Source organism: Megalobrama amblycephala, linkage group LG15 (genome assembly GCF_018812025.1).
Source record: "Megalobrama amblycephala isolate DHTTF-2021 linkage group LG15, ASM1881202v1, whole genome shotgun sequence".
NCBI lineage: Eukaryota > Metazoa > Chordata > Actinopteri > Cypriniformes > Xenocyprididae > Megalobrama > Megalobrama amblycephala.
This window is the reverse complement of record NC_063058.1, coordinates 24,260,413-24,279,458: the sequence shown is the minus strand read 5'-3', so window position 1 is coordinate 24,279,458 and position 19,046 is coordinate 24,260,413. Positions and strand designations below refer to the sequence as shown.

The 19,046-nt window shown below is 37.2% G+C and overlaps 1 long non-coding RNA gene across 2 annotated transcripts in view; it reads right to left on the bottom strand.

The window, feature by feature from the left end:
• The window catches only part of LOC125247695, a 58,045-nt gene extending 38,999 nt beyond the window's left edge, over positions 1-19,046 (bottom strand). For both annotated transcript variants that reach the window (XR_007180147.1, XR_007180146.1), the window contains exons 1-2: positions 17,458-19,046; positions 17,180-17,312 (exon numbers count right to left, since the gene is read on the bottom strand). This is a non-coding gene — a long non-coding RNA (uncharacterized LOC125247695). The remainder of the gene's footprint in view (positions 1-17,179; positions 17,313-17,457) is intronic.

The following is a 19,046-nucleotide window of genomic DNA, read 5'->3' as shown; positions in this document are numbered from 1 at the left end:
CTTTCAGATGCTCAGAAAGCTACTAAAAACATATTTAAAACAGTTCATGTGACTACAGTGGTTCAACTTTAATGTTATGAAGTGACGAGAATACTTTTTGTGTGTCAAAAAAAAACTTCATTCAACAATATCTAGTGATGGACGATTTCGAAACACTGCTTCATGAAGCTTCGAAGCTTTACGAATCTTTTGTTTCGAATCAGTGGTTCGGAGCGTGTATCAAACTGCCAAAGTCACGCCCCCCAGTGGTGAACCATTGAAATTTCGAAACACTTATGACGTAACGAAGCCTCGTTTACTGAAATCATGTGACTTTGGCAGTTTGATACACGCTTCGAACCACTGATTTGAAACAAAAGATTCGTAAAGCTTGTGTTTTGAAATTGTCCGTCACTAGATATTGTTGAATAAAGACGTTATTTTGTTTTTTTGTCGCTTCATAACATTAAGGTTGAACCACTGTTGTCACATGAACTGTTTTAAATATGTCTTTAGTAGCTTTCTGGACATCTGGAAGTGTTAATTATCTTGCTGGCAATAGAGGCCTCACTGAGCCATCGGATTTCATCAAAAATATCTTTAATTTGTGTTTCGAAGATGAACGAATGTCTTACAGGTGTGAAACAGAGGGGTGAGTAATTAATGACAGAATTACTCACCCTTTAACTGTGTAGCTTAGCAAACTAATGTAGCTTCCCTGACACTGTTCCACGGGCTTGTAGTCCTAGAGAAATGGGAATGGGGAATCCTTCGACACTAAATTGAGGTTAGCACGGTTATAGACTTATTAACTGAACTCAACTTCTGCCAAGATAGCAGGATTTTCCGAGATTCTCTCTCACTCTCCCTTTTTTTATCAGTACAGGAAGTGGTCCTATTTTTATTTCTGCCCAGGTTAATACCTCAGGTCATTCGCTTCTCAACAGAATCTACGGAACAGCCAAGGGTAAGCCTTGAAATATCAGAGCGTGTGGCTCCATTACTTAGTTGAGATAATACATCTTTGTATTTCACAAATCCAGAGCTCACTTTCCACCTAGTATGCAGTCCAAGTCATACACAAAGATAACAGGCACAAAGTAAATGGGTCCCCATGCTGTGGATTTTGAATTGGCCCTCTTTCTCGGAGCCCGTCGTATCTTTCTCAACTCATCCGAGCGCTACGCCGTATGCAAGTGCTACCCTCCTCAATAGGGATAAAAGTCACCTTCCCCAAATCTCATTGAAGGAAAAGTCACGCTGGAAATAAAAGCTACAATCTATTCTGCCGGCACACTGGGTTCAAGCTCAGATAGGAGTGGGACCCTCTTCTTTTCAGCTCCCTGCAGTCAGCAGGATAGAGGGATGAGAAAGATGAGCAGGGGAAAGGATGAAAGAGCTGAAGCAGTCGGGGAATTATAAATAAAATTAGAGACTTCTTTTTCCTGGGTTTACAAGAGAGGGTTGTATCCGGGCTACGGCATCTCTTTCTTTCTTAGTTTCCGTGTTATTTATTTTATTTTATTTTTTAAAGAAAAGCATTTTTTTTTTTTTTTTTTTTTTGATCACTATTCAAAAGAACATTACACATTTGGAGTTCGGAACAAGCTCTCAAGTAGATATCAATGCAGAATGATAGATGTGCTGTTAACTCTAAGGGTTTGCCAAATGACTTTGTCCTTTAAGTAAGTAGCACCCCATAATTTGGCATTCACAAAGAAAAGCCCCAAAAGTGGAGTCTGGCTCTGAACTGTGTATCCTGATGAGCGGCCTGGAGAGTTCTGAGAATTATGGGAAATAATGATCTGCTGAACCCAAGATAAGACTCTTAAAACTCTGGGTTAGGACTATGTGGTTTAACAACATTCTCATTAACCAGGCCTAATTTGTTGTAATATTAGTTACTGATTTATCCGCCGTCGCATTCTGTTCCCCCATGTTTCTTCTATGAAGTTCTACACTGTTAGAAGGCTCTGTATAAAACCTTCTGGTGCTTATTTCAATTAAATGAATGAACTATATTTTAGTTTGATGTTTTTTGTATAAAATTATTTATTTTTAGGGGATTTTATGATACTAAACTGTAAAAAATGACTGTGATTTTAACGGTAAAAGACTGTAAAACTGATACGGTGAAAAACTGGTTTACAGAAAGTTTCTGTACTATATACGGTGAATAACTGTAATAGGTCTAATATAAATAGTTAATTTACAGTTTTTTGGGTGTGAAAAATAAGAAGTCATTGTATAATTTACAGTGAAAAACGTAAATTGACATTCCCACAATTCCCTGCGTGAAACTTAGTTTTTTCTAATCAGTTATGTACATTAGGGGTGAGCTTTGATTCATCATCTTTTGATTCATCATGATCACTGTGTTTGGTGGTTGTCAGTGTAATACAAAGGTACAAAACAAATATTAGTACTTCAATAGACTGGAAAATTAACATTATATCAGTTAATGAAATACGATTTTTTTATCATAAATTTAATGGTATTTTTTTTACAGTGTGTAAAGTAAACAGATATTAACTGTAATTATTACAATATAAACCTTTAAAGGTGCCATCGAACGTTTTTTTACAAGATGTAATATAAGTCTAAGGTGTCCCCTGAATGTGTCTGTGAAGTTTCAGCTCAAAATACCCCACAGATTTGTTTTAATTAATTTTTTTAACTGCCTATTTTGAGGCATAATTAGAAATGCGCCGATTCAGGCTGTGGCCCCTTTAAATCTCGCGCTCTCCGCCCCCTCCCGAGCTCTCGACTCTATCGCTGCATAAACAAAGTTCATACAGCTAATATAACCCTCAAATGGATCTTTACAAAGTGTTCGTCATGCAGCATATCAGATCATGTAAGTATAGTATTTATTTGGATGTTTACATTTGATTCTGAATGAGTTTGATAGTATGCTCTGTGGCTAAAGCTAACATTACACACTGTTGGAGAGATTTATAAAGAATGAAGTTGTGTTTATGCATTATACAGACTGCAAGTGTTTAAAAAATGAAAATAACGACAGTCTTGTCTCCGTGAATACAGTAAGAAACGATGGTAACTTTAACCACATTTAACAGTACATTAGCAACATGCTAACGAAACATTTAGAAAGACAATTTACAAATATCACTAAAAATATCATGTTATCATGGATCATGTCAGTTATTATCACTCCATCTGCCATTTTTCGCTGTTGTCCTTGCTTGCTTACCTAGTCTGATGATTCAGCTGTGCACATCCAGACGTTAATACTGGCTGCCCTTGTCTAATGCCTCGATCATGGGCTGGCATATGCAAATATTGGGGGCGTACATATTAATGATCCCGACTGTTACGTAACAGTCTGTGTTATGTTGAGATTCACCTGTTCTTCGGAGGTCTTTTAAACAAATGAGATTTACATAAGAAGGAGGAAACAATGGAGTTTGAGACTCACTGTATGTCATTTCCATGTACTGAACTCTTGTTATTCAAGTATGCCAAGGTATATTCAATTTTCAATTTGATGGCACCTAGGGGTGTAACGATACGCTCAGGTCACGATACGGTACGTATCTCGATATGGAGTTCACGATACAATACGTATCACGATATTTTGAACAAAATGAAACTGAAATTCAAACAAGATTTATTAAAAAAACATGAACAAATTTCAATAATTTTCCTTGTTGTACATACAAGATCACATTTCAATAAAATAAATAAATATAAAAATTTAATAAAAACCTTCTGTATTCAAATTAACAGTTGAATAGGGCTGTCTGTCACTGAAAAAAAATGTTAAATTTAACATGAACTTAGACGTTTACATATCGCGTCTAAAAACGCGTGGAAGGCGCGGCCGCACCGCTTCTCCTTCTTCCCAAAGCGCTCGCGCTCCCGTGGCGTCGGTCGTTGCTATGCAACCATGAACTGAGCTCTCCAAGAGGATCAGGATGTTTCTGCAAAGGATAAATGATTTCTAGCCCTTGCATTAGTTCTACTACGAGATATATTGATGGAGATAAGATATAAAAACCACCATGTACATCTATGATCAGCTGTTCGGCTGAGCTTTTGATGTTTTGTTACGGAAAGGCCATAGCTGATCGGTTGATTCTTGTCACACGACCTGCGGTGCGCTTGCGGCATTCTGAGAAGTTGAGAATTGCATGCGCGTCGCGACCGCGTTGATCCCATTATGAGCACGCCTGCCACGCGGCTACATTTGAAAATAATAACGGACTTGCACGCGGAAAAGACGCCCGTTAATATGTGAACGGCCCCACAGAACTTCTTAAAGCAAAGCATCGCAAGCGTCTTTTGCTTTTCTGTGAGCACAGCTGTTGCTGTGGCACTGCGGTGAAAGAAAGCCACGACTTTTCTCACGCGACCATGCAAGAGACTGACATGAGAAACGTTTAAACCTGCTTGCAAGATTCAATGTGTGCGCGAAACACTTACTGAACTAGAGAGCTGATTGAGACAGGATAACTCTGGGAGTTGGAAGGGGTGTGTCGCGATTCTGCCTTCTCACATCGCGATACAGGTTCGTGGACCTGCGTATCGCGATTTCGGTTTTATATCGCATATCGTTACAGCCCTAATGGCACCTTAAAATTATACGGTTTTGAACTGTAAAATAGACAGTAAACCTAAAATGTTGCTACCGTATTTTTATGGTAAAGGTCTGGCAACCACAGCTGCCGTTTTTTTTTTTTACCGTAAATTTTATGGGAATTTTTTTTATAGGGTAAATTATATTTATGCAGTAGTTATATAATGTTATATACATTTATTACTTGTTTTTTCCCTCCTAACTTTTTCAGTGTTAGCACGCTTTTTTCTCCTAGGGGGTTTTTTCCACCCCTGCACCGACATTTTTTAGCACCATTTTAAACTATAAGTTTAACTATAACTTCCCTTTTTTCTGTGCTTCTATGATGCTTTGAAATCTTGAATATATAAATAAATTTGACTTGACTTACATTTATTACTTGTTAACCACTTTTTGAGCACTTTTTTTTTTTAAACTATAAGTTTAACTATAACTATAATAAATCTTGAATGTTTTGGAGCACAGACTTAAGTTTGTTCTCTTTTTAAAGAAGACACTTGGTAGAGTTTTGCTGATTTGAAAAAAGTTTTTAAAAAGTAAAAACGTTTTAGAAGATTAATTTGATGCAAAAATATACTATTTTCAATTGTATATATATATACTTTTTTTTTCAAAAACATATATTACTCTAAAAATATAAATCTAAACAAGTGAGTTAAAAAAAAAAGCTTTCAGTAAGATTTTGTTTGGACGCAGTACCAAACATTTCCACTAGATGAAATTTGTTTCCCATTAATTTCCAATGTGACCATTTTTGACCATTTTTTTTCTTGTGTGTTCACATTGCAAGCAAAAACCTTTACCAAGTTTCATAACAAATTGATAAAGTAAAAAATTCTAAAAAATAAATAAATAAATGAATAAATAAAAAAGTAAAAGTTTTCTCCAAATATATAAGGGTTTTGGCATAAAGGTACTTAAAAAGTCAAGAACCCTAGGGTTCCATATAGAATCCAAATGATTTTTTTTCTATAAAAATCCATTTCCATACATCATTTTTTTTTAAAAGAAGAATTATGTTAAAATGTGAGTATCAAATATGATACATCAAGCTTTTGAGTAACGTTTATTCATATCTTTCAATCATCATTGTATTGCATTATATGTTTTGATTAGAGCTTTGATCATAAAATTGCTTATTTTTGATCAATTTGGGCCTCTGAATGTCTTTTCCTCCTCAAGTATGAGCTCCATATTCTCCTATCATATCTATCATATTATCCTATCCTATCATATATAAGCCATTACAGAATGATGTAACAAAGAAGATACTCAACAAAAACTGCAAACTTCTTTTTTTTTAATTTAAATATATATATGAATCCGCTGTGCTGAAAATCGACGCAGGAATCAATGATACAGGGAAGCTTCAACCTTATATTCATTTTAAAAATGAATTAAATCAGAAAATCAGTATTTTAACCAACTCTGATGAAATCTTAATATAGCTCATATGCATAGTTAAGTTGAAGTACAAATACAACTTATAAAAGATGGCCAGTCTCTCTCTGCTTTTCAATTATAAATTCCAGTCATGTGCTGATTTAAACAACAGCAAGAATAGTGCTCTGCTTGACCATTGTTTCCATGGGAACAGCTGTCCGTGTGATGGCTGATCGATGGACGTAGTTATTTGAGGCCTGATTCACCACATAACATCAGCTTAACTCTCTTTTATGTCACTTTCGATTGGCAGACAATGGCATTACAGTGGAGATGGCAGAGATAAGCTCATTATGAGGTGAACGCCGCTGACTCGAAGCACGAAACTCATCGAGGACTTCTAGTTCTGTTGATCCTAGGTGTCGGACGACAGTGCAGGGAGCCGAATGTAGGTGGACTAAAACGAAAAGTGCAAAACGAGGGATGATGCAACAGATGATAACACTGACGCAAGAGAGATCAAACATTCATCTGAAGGTTTTGAGGGTTCTTTCGTGCAAATTGGTTGTGGCCCGAGTGCTGTAAGATGTAGAATACTGCCAAAAAAAAAAAAAAAAATCAATAGCCTACTTTTTGTCTTGCTTTTCAATACAAATCGAAACTTTCTTAAACAAGATTTAATTGTTTTAATTAACATTTAACCAAAAAGCAAAACAGCATTAGAACAACTGTGCCATTTTTGCTTGCTGTATTGAACAAAATCTTGTTTAATACCTACAATATACTTCAACCAAAAGCACTGAAATAGCACTGTGCCACATTTGAAATGATCATTTTTCTTAAAGGGGATCTATAATGCCCCTTTTACAAGATGTAATATAAGTCTCTGGTGTCCCCAGAATGTGTCTGTGAAGTTTCAGCTCAAATTACCCCACAGATCATTTATTATAGCTTGTCAAATTTGCCCCTATTTGGGTGAGCAAAAACATGCAATTTTTGTGTCTTTCCCTTTAAATGCAAATGAGCTGCTGCTCCCGGCCCCCTTTCCAGAAGAGGGCGGAGCTTTAACAGCTCATGCTTCAGTTGCTCAACAAAAACAAAGCTGGAGAATCTCTCGCAGCCAAAATGAGGATTGTCAGTAACGGTGTTCAGCCTTACATTGTTCAAACCGGAGTCGGACACTGATGGAGAGACTCATGAAGAAGTTACAACTTTTAGAATGAAACTGGACGTTTCTGAATGGTTAGTCGATAAATTTATGTAGTTGCTGTGGAGTTGATTCAACTCATCAACTAGCATGTGTCGTCATGTTAATCTTTTGTGCAAATCCAGCATTGAATTGACCCTCATTTGTGAAGCAGTCCGACATAAAATTATGGCATGGTAACAGCACTCAGCCCAACATGGCCTCGCCCCCTTTGTTGCGTGTTCCCGGGGGCGGGGTTTATGTAAATTTTAGAGTTAGTGATGTCACTAACCCGGGAAGAAGCTTGTTGTAGTCCCTACCAGCCATTTGTTGTAGTCCTTAAACAGCCACTTCATTAAAAGAAAATATCTCCCTTTGCATTGAACTTTGAGTGTTATAACTTTGCAGATGTTGTTTATGCTCTAACAGCAACATTACACACTAACTAAAGTTAAAACAGTGAAACAGGTAAAGTAAATAAAATGAATATATAAACTAATATATATATTCAGTGAAATGCTCCCCTCTAGAGTTTATTTCTCTAGTGAACTAACATGCTGTGGACACTAAATGACTTACCTGAGGTAAATGTAATGCTAAGCGAGATGATAAGCAAATGTTTTATTGATGTCTTTCCGCAGTTGAAACACTGGTTGAGAGATTACGCGCATATCTAGATCACCTGTTCTTCTTCTGCGCTTTTTCCTGTTGTGGCGGTTAGCAAACAGTGTTGCATTACCGCGTGCGCCCCCTTCTGGATTGGAGTGTGGATCACCTGTAATCAGTGCCAAAGTCACATGAACCATTGAAATTTCAAAACGTTTCGAAACACTTATGACGTAACGAAACCTCGTTTACTGAAATCACGTGACTTTGGCAGTTTGATACACGTTGACATGCCGTTTTTCGCATAATATATAGGGAAGAATTTGTTTTTGGATGCAGCGAGGGAGTTCAGAAACAGTGCTATATAGATATAGAGAATAACTCCCTTTAGAGATAATTTGTGCTTTGTAACTTTGCAGACTCTTTTTTCATGCTCAAACAGCAACATGAAACACTGAAGAAAGGTGAAAATGTAAAAGCGCATAATAGGTCCTCTAACACTGCAAGTGGAAAAATGTGACCCGCTTAACATTGACTTGTCTTGATCAACACGATGCTGCTGTACTCCTCCCACTGTTGTTGTGGTGCATTGTCTAATTACCCCTCTCACACCAAATCACCACAATCCAGAACAATTAATAGTGTAGTCTAAATACAGAGGCGTTCATTTCACATATTCATGCTTTTGGGTGACTGTTTGTGTGTCTGAGCAATCTCTATTGGTTAATTTCCTCCTTTGTACTCATCTAAAAGTTCTTCCCGCCTCGTTGTAAAATTACAGGTCTATTCATCAATTACAGGCCAGCCTGCTGATTGTCACAGAATGCCAGCATATTGCGTTTACGAGCTCATTAGACCGACAATATTGTACTTAGCTTCGCCTCGTTACGGGGAGAATTCGGTAAACACATTGTTTGTGCATGTAATCAGTGTCAGTGGGGAGAGTGAGACAATCAGCCACATTTTCTGGATAAATGAGCAAGGCAGGAAATGCGGTCAGTGAAAGAACAATCCGGCGGTGACAGAAGGACAGACAAGAGCGGAGCGAGCCGCCGGGAGAGAGGATCGGTGAGGAAGACGTGGAAATATGAAGGTCAGAGATCACTCCTGCATCCCAGAATTGCTGCCATGGTTACAATTACCCTAATAATGACTGAGTGACAAATGCGCATCACTGTGAGATAAGCGGGAGCTGCTTTAATGAACAAAATAACTAACATTTTCTACCTACCTGCCAAAAGCGTTTTCTTAACTAGTATTTTTCTATGTATGTACACACACATATTATATATATATATATATATATATATATATATATATATATATATATATATATTAGGGGTACATGTATTCATCTCGAACTGTACAGTACAGACATCACGGTTCAGTTCATGCAGTCAGATGGCGAATACTGTCACCTTTGGCACTGATTCGAAACAAAAGATTCATAAAGCTTCATGAGGCAGTGTTTTGAAATCTGCCATCACTAGATATTGTTGAATAAAGTTGTTATTTTGTCTTTTTGGTGCACAAAAAGTATTCTTCTTGCTTTATAACATTAAGGATAAACCACTGTAGTCACATGAGCTATTTTAAATATATCTTAGTACCTTTCTGGGTATTTGAAAGTGGTAATTATCTTACTGTCAATGGAGGAATCACTGAGCCATCAGATCATAATTTGTGTTCCGAAGATGAACGAAGGTCTTACGGGTGTGGAACGACATGAGGGCGAGTAATTAATGACAGAATTTACATTTTTGGTGAAATAACTCTTTAACAGAGTGTTACTGACAGACTGGGAAGAGAGGTGCTGCAACAATGTAAAATACATTCTCTTATATATGTATACATATATATTCTCTTGCATGAATGCTAAAACAGCTTGCCGTTCATATTTACATGAATTTATAGGGGTCATACTCAGTGTTCCCTGTGATTTATGTTTTTGCTGAGCAAAATCTATTTCTATGGTGGAAACCCTTCGGGCACCTGAGCAGAAAGACTAAATCTGAGCAGTCATGTATTAATATTTTGGGTTTCTGGTGTCAGAAACCTTCGAATTTTAAAACTATATTGCCACTAAGCAGGTTAGTTGCAATACATGGTCTTTTTATCACTTGGGAGGACTTTCAGAGAAAGGTATACTGTGTTTTTATAGAACAATGAAGTCTTTTATCTCAAAAACATCAAGGAAAATTTGATTCCGTATGATATGGCCAATGTAGTGCACTTCTGATGTTTCTCCCACGCAGATGGAAAAAATGATCCGGTCAGAAGGTAAAAATTTGCAAGTGAAAGCTAGAGATTTCTTGAATCGGAGCAAAATGAATCATCAGGATTTCAACTGGAGTTTGAACTCATCGCAATATCCATTGATTCTTTTTTCCAGTATGGAACTTTGAGGAATTTTATGAAATATGCAGCGAACAGAACAAAGATTTCACATTCATAGCAGCACATGCCATTCTTTTTTTGTGTGATTTTCTTTATGATTCCTACAAAATGTTGAGATTTTCTCTTTTTCAAGAAGACAAGACAGAAAAATTACAATAATTTTGTATTTAATTTACAATATTTATTTCAGATTTTTGTATCCACCTATTAATTTTTATGTTTAAATATATATATATATATATATATATATATATATATATATATATATATATTAGACACACTGTACTGTACTTAATGCTTCTGCTCAGGTGCCCGAAGGGTCTGCCCCATAGAAATAGGTTTTGTTCAGCAAGAACATAAATCACAGGAAACACTAAATATGACCCTTTTAAATTCATGTAAATATGAGCAGCAAGCTGTTTTAGCATTCATGCAAGAGAATATTCAGACACATGCGCATACACGCATGACCCAGCACATAAATAATGTCATAGATCCTGCACGCCTCGTTTTGGACGGTATAACAGCGTTGATCGACTGTTCACGACTCTACCTTCTCTATTCAGTCTAGGCTCTCAGAAAAACCCTGATCTACTGACCCATGAAAGGCGCATCCAGAAGTCAACAGCCCCTGAAACTAATGAGAGAGGAAATAGATGCTGATTGCAAAAAAAACCCACTCCTTCATCCTCTCATCAGTTTGTGTCTCTCTCTCCGTCTCACACTCAATCCACTTCTAACTTCCTGGCCGTCTGCCTCTGCTGAAAAATCCCCAGTGGCGAGCCGGCTGCCGTGGCCACTCTTTGCAGCTGCCGCCCAGTGCCAGTCCCTCACTCTTTCTCTCTCATGCACTTGGCTCAGGGCATCCTCCCATTCACAGGAAGCCCAACGCCTGGATGATGGACTGTCCCTGCCGGGGGCATCATGCACCTATTTTCTACTTAAAAGAATATCCACCTACTTAAAAGAACATTCCAGGTTCAGTACAAGTTAAGCTCAATTGACAGCATTTCTAACATAAAATTAAAGGGTTAGTTCACCCAAAAATGAAAAAATTGTCATAATTTAATTACTCATGTCGTTCCAAACTCATAAGACTTTCGTTCATCAACGAAGACATTTTAAATCCCCCCATTGACATTCTAGGCAATTTCCACTTTGTCACTTCAAAAAGCTCATAAAGAGATCATAAAATGAAACCATATGAATTGAGCGGTTTAGTCCAAATTTTAGTCGTCGCTTTATATGATGAACAGATTGAATTTAGGCTTTTATTCACATATAAAGTTTGACCAGCGAACATAAACAGAAGCTCAACCGTACTTGCTTGATGCGTGAGAACAAACCTCATTGGTTCTTGCGAAAGCTCAAATGTGCTGCATAACACACAAGAATGAACCTCATTGGTTCTCACGCATCAAGCAAGCATGCTTGAGCAATGAATCTTGGGATAGGCTAGACTGCGAAGGATCCACTTCTATCCTTGATGGCCTGGGAACTGAAGGATGCATTTGTAGGTCGCATTCGAAGTAGGCTTCGAACTGGGACAGTCTTTGTCGCCGCTTATAGCGATAACTATATTAGCGTTCACACCAACATATGATAACATTCTGTTTATTATAAGAGTCCAATGCAGTTTTGAAGTATGCCACTTTAAATGCTCAAGCTCTTTAAAGCAGGATGGATTCTGATTGGCTGATTATCATTCATCAGCTGGAAAAAAAATTATCCTGAAAGTGATTTCAACAATATTGTGTCGTTATTGTTATAGCGGTGGTGTGGACTTCCCTATTCTCATAGAATTTGAATTATTATTAAAACGCTAACAAGCACGCTAACAAGGACGCTGCAGCCTCTAGCATCAGTTGCTAGTGCGCCTCTTGAGGCCAGGTTAATGAGGTTTACTCGCACAGCTGACCTCCGTTACACTCACCCAGGGGCGGAGCTACGGGTGGGCCAGATTGACAGCTTGCCCACCCAGTCAGATCCAGGGAAATATATATATATATATATATATATATATATATATATATATATATATATATATATGTTTTTTTTTATAAAACAATTTTCTAACGTTGAACAATTCTTCAATAACTTTTTTAAATTGATTTGTTTTGGTTTTTTTCATGCATTAAAACTCTTAATAAGAATATGCTAATTCGTCTCTTCTTCAGTTACTTCACACGCCAGTAGTAGCCAGTTATGTTCTTCACACAAATATCTGGATTTCAACCAGCAGCACCCTTTTTATGTTAAAAAATGGCTTACCCGCTATCTATGATGCATTTAATAAAGAAAAACGACTTGACAAAGATGACAGGACATAGTAACAACTTTATTCGTTTGAACGAGAACTAACAGATTTTATGACGATATCAACATCTTCAATTCAAAACCCAGCCGACTTTGACTTGTTTAGAACAGACATCAGCCATACAAGGTAAGCTATAGGTGTTTAGTCTGGCCCGCCGTGGCATGATAATGCAATATTTTTTTTTTTGCATGTAATTTGTGTGCAAGGGGTTTTCTAAAATGTATTAATAATACAATATAATTAATGCCGAGATTCTTCACAGCAGTGAATAAATACATAAATTCACTGCAACAATTCATGTAATGGTCTCGTGGTAGAATTTTTGGCAAGCGTTTCTGAGGTTCTGGGTTCTAATCCGCCCTCATATCTTTTTTTTCTCATTAAAACCAAAGGTGTTCATCAGTGATCGCACATCGAGTGCAAGGACACGTTGTGTGCATTTTGATTGTCTGTGTGAAGACTGCGCATGTGCACGAGCGCCAAGAGAAATGATAACAGCAGCTACACTAGCCATGATTTCAGAAACAACACATTCTAATGGAAAGATCGCCTCTTATTTAACACAGACATATTGAATGGAGATGTTTCTTTCTTTTAGGTACAATTATACGCTGTGTTTAAGTTCATTTTTGAGACGTTTCAGAAAGATTCTCGCAGAAAAAAAGAAAGCGCACCGTTTTTTATTTATTTTATTTCACAAAAGTACAAGCGTACACGAATAAAAGTAGACCATTTGTAGTCTTGATGAAAGGCTTGTTGTTTTCTGTCATGAGGAAAAAAATCAGCAGAACGCGCCGGCGTTATTTTCAGATTTATATTTAAATATTAGTCTATAGAGCCTAATATTATTTTTTAAATGTCACCTATGTTGATTATGAAAAGTGAATAGAATGACGGATGCGCAATGTCGGGAGACATGCAGCAGGTCAGACATGAGTTTGACCACTTAATTAAGTTTTTTTTATAGTAAGTCTTTCTTTAAAGTTAATTTCGTTTTGTAGAAATTGTATCTTAAATTCAATCAATGTTTCATCAACCAATTGCCTATATTTAATAAATAGGAAGGAAACCAAGAACGTTGGGTGTGGAATGGATTGAAGTGCGTAACAAACGAACATGTTTCTGTGGCCTTTGAATAAGGCTGAAGCAATATTCAGTTTTTAATGAATTTCTTAAATAAATTCATTCGAAGAATCTGAACGTATGTTTACATGAACGCTAAATAAAGTCCATATATCCATATAGCTGCCTCTTACCATGCCAGGTTATTTACAAATATGTGATTATTATTTTGGTTGGTGCTGTTGGTTCTGCAGTTTTGTCTTGTTCGTAGATTTACTTGAATTGATATTGTCACGTAATATTATATTAAATAACCTAATTTGAACTTGCCATACATTGACTTTTTATGAATTGACGCCACTGAGGGATGGTCCATCATTTTTTTTCCCTCCCAAATTAAGCCAGTTGAAAAACATGGGATGATGCGAATTATTGTGGCCCACCCACACTTTTAGAGGCCCACCCACCATCCACTTTCTGCCTCCGCCACTGCACTCACCCCCCTAAACCCCTTCAGTCCTACTCACCCCCGCTGTACGCTGGACTCGAACCAGTGATTCCAGCATGGAGGTGAGTGGGCTAACAAGGACTCTAAAAACCGCAGCCTCTAGCGTCAGTTGCTAGTGAACCTCTTGAGGCCAGGTTATTGAGGTTTACTCGCACAGCTCTTACTAGCTGGCCTCCGTTACACTCAACCCCCTGAACCTCATTTCCATCCGGGTCACGGCACCAAGTGTAACCACTCTGGTTCTACTCGCCCCGTTCTGGGTGGCATTCGAACCAGCACTTCCAGCATGGAAGATGAGTGTGCTAACAAGGATGCTAAAGACCACAGTCTCTAGCGTCAGTTGCTAGTGAACCTCTTGAGGCCAGGTTAATGAGGTTTACTCGCACAGCTCTTACTAGCTGGCCTCCGTTACACTCAACCCCCTGAACCTCATTTCCATCCGGGTCACGGCACCAAGTGCAACCACTCTGGTTGTACTCGCCCCGTTCTGGGTGGGATTCGAAACCAGCACTTCCAGCATGGGAGATGAGTGCGCTAACAAGGATGCTAAAAACCACAGTCTCTAGCGTCAGTTGCAAGTGAACCTCTTGAGGCCAGGTTAATGAGGTTTACTCGCACAGCTCTTACTAGCTGGCCTCCGTTACACTCAACCCCCTGAACCTCATTTCCATCCGGGTCACGGCACCAAGTGCAACCACTCTGGTTCTACTCGCCCCGCTCTGGGTGGGATTCGAACCAGCACTTCCAGCATGGGAGATGAGTGCGCTAACAAGGATGCTAAAGACCACAGTCTCTAGCGTCAGTTGCTAGTGAACCTCTTGAGGCCAGGTTAATGAGGTTTACTCGCACAGCTCTTACTATCTGGCTTTCGTTACACTCACCCCCCCAATCCTCATTTCCATCTGGGTCATGGCATCAAATATAACCTCACTCTGCTCTGTGCGGGATTCGCACCAGCGCTTCCAGCATGGGAGGTGAGCGCGCTAACAAGGACGCTAAAGACCGCAGCCTCTAGAGTCAGTCACTAGTGCACCTCTTGAGGCCAGGGGAGTGAGGTTTACACGCACAACTCTTTACTAGCTGACCTCTTTTACACATATATACAGTATACTTGCTTATAGTGATATATAGTAAATCTCAACTGTTTTAAAACTGCTTTGAAACAATGTGTATTGTGAAAAGCGCTATACAAATAAATTTGACTTGACTAAAATCATTGTTTTGCAGTGAGTTGCCATGTCATTACTGACCAGTTTCACCACCTTCAACCCAACCTACAACCAGTGCAGCAAAACTGATTTCAGATCAGAACTGTTTCCACAAGCAAAGATATCCTGGTGGGTGTGTGCTGTCAGCAGTGAGTAAGTGGAGAGCAAGCGGGAGGAGGTCCGCTCGGTTTGTTATGCACAATGAGTCTTGCTTTTATCTAAAGCTTGGATTTATCTCTGGAACACCATGGTGATTAGCTCTCAGAGGGCAATAAGGAACATCACTCCCCCAGTAAAACACACACACACACACACAAGGTCTCCTTTCGCCTTGATGAATTGTGTGAAGGATGTACGTGGGGAAAAAAAATCTCACACGCACAAAAGCGAACAGCCATGTAGAGCACCGTTCTTTGTCTCAAGGTTGCCAGATTTAGTTTGAATTAATCTTCCTCTGACTAATCGTGCATGTGCTCGATTTACATAATTTTCAGCGTTTGCCACTCTGCGAATGAGCTGGATTTTGTGTCAACATGGCGAAACTTGAAATAACAGCAAGACATGATAATGCACGCAATAATAAATGTCATGATGCAATATTTAGCTGCACACCTGACCTCAATCTAAAATATTTCTAGCATGCTGATTGGAATGGTATACAAGCTTATTACTTACTGAATAGGCCTACAATGCAGTATACACTATATAGTGTTTTTTAATAGTAAAAAATGTTTTATATACAATTAATAACCCTAACCAGTTGTATACTATAGTGTTGTCATGTAATCTCAATGTGTTGCATGTGAATGTTAGTGTCTTAAAAATAAATAGATATGAATGTTGATATTTTGCATTTTAATAATTTAATATGTAATATTAAATACATTTTTAAATAATAAAACTAAAATATATTTTTCCACAAATTATAACACACACACACACACACACACCTATACTGAAAAAAAAGGTACAACTTTTCACAATATTATGATTTTTTTTTTTGTATTATTTATTTATTTATTTTTATTTAAATAAATGTAACCTTGGTTACAAGGGTGAGACTTCTTTTAAAAACATTACAAATCTTACCGATCCCAAACTTTTGAACAGCAGTGTATATATCTATAATAATTACTATACTACTGTCATGATCATTACTGGGAGTGCCCTTGTCTGCCACTAGAGGGCACTCCAACCTGGATTTTTGGTTTTCATCACTTGGACTTCATTTCCCATAACCCACTTCCCGGACTCATTATTCCGTTATTGCATCCAGCTGTCTTGTATTATGTTATTAGTGTCTGTCTATTTATACTTCAGTTGTTCATCGTTGTTCATCGAGGTTTTGTTTTATGTCACTGGCGTAACATAAACAATATTTTCCCTGTTTCTGTTATGGACTGTTTGATGGATTTATGACTTTTGCTTGGACGACTATGATCTTGGATTTGTTTATTAAAAGCTGCACTTGGATCTACTTGCCAGTTTCCGTGTTTGTACGTGACAACTACCAAATAATGTTTCATTTATTATAATACTCAAAATATATAATTGCTCAAAATTGACTTTAAATTATTAAAAATGATACATGTGGTTCCAATACTGGGCGCATTGCATTGTGGGAGTGCTTGTATACTGGATATTGTGACCTATACTATACTGTAGAAACAATAAGAGTAGTATGTTAGTATGCTATTCCAAACATAGTCATTCATTTAAGTCCTTATAGACTTTTCTTAAACTCAATTCTGATCAATTTTATATATATATATATATATATATATATATCTATATATATATAGCCCCAAGCATACATGTACTTTCATATAAAAACATGGAGAATTTCATATCCAGGCCATCAATTCACAAAAATAAGCTCATAAAAATCCAACCAAATGCCACTTGATGATGGACAGAGTCATTAAATGCTCACCTTATCGTTCACACTCTCGCTTGACAACCGTAACAGAGGGATATGATGACAGCAATGCATTCTGGGATAGAACGGTCCTCCTCCACTGAACATTCTTGGAAAACAAAACCTGCTTCTCCATGCAGTGAAAATGCTATAAAATATATAAAAACAAGATAAATTTACTTGAGAGGCAACATAATGTAAGACATTAAAAGCACAATATGTAACATTTTTGGATTAAAATATCCAAATAACACTAGAACAGTATTATATATTTTGCTGACTTGTGTACTTACATTATGCCAAATGTTTCCAAGAATGTTTAAATCCAGAGAAATAAGGAATTTTATGCAATTTGACACGGACCGTGTCTGTGCGTCACACTCTGCTTCATACGACAGTAATGTTAGTGATTTCTGCCCAAGTCTCATCGGATTCTTTTCCACCGACTGTAGACGTGAAGACAAAGTGTCATCAAGCTACGCCTTTGTTTTAAATAAGTGACCTCTAAAGGCGAAAACTACATAGTGTGCCTTTAAATCTTGTTTTTGAGTGAAAATTATATTTTTGTATTTGTAACCAATAGTTTTTTTAGCATAATTGTAACAAAATGTAATGAAGTTTATGGTTAAAGTAACACAATGAGGTTAGAAAAATAAAATATTATACTGGAAACGGGGTGAGCATTGGATAAGCCACTATTAAAAGCATCCCAGAGAACCTCGTTTATAAAATCCTAATAGTTCCACTTTTTCCTGCCCACTTGTTCCAGAATAGCTACCCAACAGATCCCATTAAAGCCAGTGTGATACAGCCTGAGATGATCTAACTTCTATCCTGCGCTCTGTAAACATGAAAATGCATGGCTTGCTCCTTTGGGAGAGCCAAAGGTAAGTGTAATAGTGCAGATTTTAAACAGAACTCTAAACAGCACACGCATAAATCAATCATACTGAGTTATTGTGCTGTCCGCCGCGTTGGTTAAAGATCCCTGCTCTCATCCTTCACCTGAGCTTTTCCTGCGTCCTACAAAACTCGACAAATAAATCAGGCACGTCGCTACCATTTGTGGAAAGGATTTGCTTATGAAACCATAGGAACGAGATCACGACCCCCGGCAAAAGCCAAGGACGCAGTGAAGTATGCGCTATGACGTATGCACATTGTTGCATACTAACTTCAGCCATATCTAATGCTGTTTCACTGATAACAGCAGCTGGCATGAGTATTTGTTTTCCTTTTCCACTCGGATGAATGGCATCTTGAGCACTGAGTGCATACGTTTTAGTTTCTCTGAGATTTGATTGTCTTTGCCAAGACAGATATAAGAAGAAGAAATTGTTATCTTATCTGATAATTATGATCGCCTGGAAAAATTATGGAAATAAAATCTTATTTTAAAAAATAATTGAAATTATGAGATTTTTTTCTGCATGTGTTAAAAATCCTTATCCAATAATTATTGTCGACTGGAAAAAGTCATAGAAATTATTAAAATCATGTAACAAAAAAAGTAATTTAAATTTCTATAATTTTTATAGAGGATTTTTTTTTATTATTATTATTATTTTACATGTGCACAGCTAGAAATAGATTTTTAAAAGTTCTTATCCCATAATTATGATCATCTGGAAAAGTTGTGGAAATTAATAAAATCTTTTTTTAGGAAATATATGTAAATAAAATATCATTTTCATATAATACATTTTTGTGCATGAAATTGCAGAAGCTCAGATATGAAATTGTTAAAAAAAAAACCCTTATCTGATCATTTAGAAAAATCATCAAAATGTCAAAATGAAAATCATCAAAATATCATCAACAATTAAATCTTGTTTTAAAAAGTTATTTTCTATCATTTTTATATTGGGTTTCTGTTTTACAC